This window comes from Adiantum capillus-veneris, chromosome 15 (assembly GCF_014529385.1).
Source record: "Adiantum capillus-veneris isolate H3 chromosome 15, ASM1452938v2, whole genome shotgun sequence".
In the NCBI taxonomy this organism is placed as follows: Eukaryota; Viridiplantae; Streptophyta; class Polypodiopsida; order Polypodiales; family Pteridaceae; genus Adiantum; species Adiantum capillus-veneris.
The window spans coordinates 122,814,970-122,817,063 of record NC_140945.1 but is presented as its reverse complement, the minus strand read 5'-3'; positions in this window follow the sequence as shown (position 1 = coordinate 122,817,063).

The window sequence follows — 2,094 nt, the reverse complement described above, 5'->3', positions numbered from 1 at the left end:
TTATCTCATCCTTACACACATGAATTTTTTGGCGTAGCGCAACAATTTGTGCTTTGTATCCCACAATAGCAAGCTAAACTCCCTACACCACAACATCTAAGGCTTTGTACCGGAGAAGATTCTCCTGCTTCTGTTACATATTAGCTCTCAATTTTATTAGCCTTCTCATGGTAGTAGTAGTCTTCCAAGTAATCCTGTGAAGTACCACCTGAAAATCAACGATACAATCAACCAGTCACCTAGGCTCTATCTCAGTACAGATGTTGTTGTTGCCACTTTGCTTCATGCAAGGCTTCTTGTCATGATGGGGGAAACCTCCATGGGAGGCACCATTTGAAAGGGATGGTGGTTATGGCAAAACCATAAACGAGCCGTTCATGATGTGATTAAAGATTTACTTAGAAGAGAGATTAGAGATAGAAATTGACACTAATACAATTGGAAAATTGTGATATCAAACTAATATGAAAAGATGGATACATAGTAGCTAATGATGGCAGTAAGTGAGTTGATACAAAGTGTGTATGTTGGCTTCTTATATAGGCTAGAGGGAGAGCATTTGATGACCTAATCAATGATGTCAAATGTGTGAGCTTCCAAAGTAGAGGGTGTTCTCACTTGTGGTGGTGTGGATGTATCACACACCCCAACAAACCCTCTGCGCGTGTGATGTAGTAGCACCCAAAAGTAAAAAAGGTGTCCTCCTAGAGGATTGTCAATTGGGGGTAAGATCAAAGTCACAACATCCTTCCTAAAGAATTGTCAATTGGGTGTAGGATCAAAATGTGCACCTCCCCTAGAGAATTGTAGGCAACTAGGTGGTAGGTCAATACAAATGGTGCTTTTATCAAAGGTGAAGTCTACTGTAAATTTTTCAAAGTATTTTGTGTCGGGTTTTGTTGCCAATGTCGACTGCAAAGTTGTCAATGTCATTGTTGTTGATGCTCCTTCCCTTCAAGCATGCCATCGGAATTAAAGCGGATGCCAATGTCGGCATGGCATATCAATCAGAGATTGTGCGAATGCGTGTAAGGATTGTCTTACCCGATGTCGGGCATTGTCTAATCCTTGTACAAAGTTGCTTGTTTTATGAAGCCAAATGTGATATTCTTTGTTCCAATGCAAAAAAGGTGAATGCAAAGGGTTTGGTGCAAAATGTTAGGACATGTGTGTGCAAATGCATGGTGTGGGGCTTGTGGGCCTTTGTAAATATGAGAATTAAGTTCTTTCATACATGTCATTGTGTTTCCGGAAAAATCCTCCCATACAAAATCTTTGGAAGAAATCATGGGCTGCTTTGTTTGGCCATGACCATGAGCTTGTAGATTGAGGTAGTCCGAGATGGAGGTTTTTTGGTGGGAAAGGCCACCAAGTGGAGGGAAGAAAATGTCGAGGTTTGTGGTCGGAAGGGGTCTTAGTGGATTAGGTGTTAACTGCTCAAAAAATGGTTCGCAGAACTGTCCCCAAGTAGACCTGAAAAAATTCTTCAAGGAAGTTGAGTACCGTAGTCTTGATGTTCGGTCAAAGAACCTTCCTTTTGGTGTGTGACCAGTGGCTAGAGGACTCGCTTTGTGAAGTTAAGCCAATTGCAAATCTTTTGAAGTCCACCAAGGTGCCTAAAATTAGGCAACAAGATTCAACCCTACACCCTCGGTGTGCCCAAAAGAGTGCAACCATCGTAAACCAAATCACCTTGGAGGAGGAGAGGGTAGAGGAGAAGCGTTGGTGGCTTTGTTAGCCAATGAGGGAGGCAATGGTGTTGCATTGGTGGCCCTCCCCTCCCAAAAAATAAGTTCGCTCCAAAGTTGTCTTTGACAAGATCGCTTTATATCCTAACTCCATCACATTCTTTCTACCTTTCCCCTTTGCATTAGCTGTAGTCTTGGCATCAATAAGATGGCTCCATGCACAGTTGGCATGTCTTCATTAGAAGCCTTGTCACTTCAACAATTGGAATATCTTTATCAATAGCCTTGGCCTCATTGAAAAGTTGGAATATCTTCATCAATAGCTTTGGACTCATCAACAATTGGTATCCCATTATCACTAATGTTATCATTAGCAACCTTTGCCTCTATGTTGTCACCTATGTGA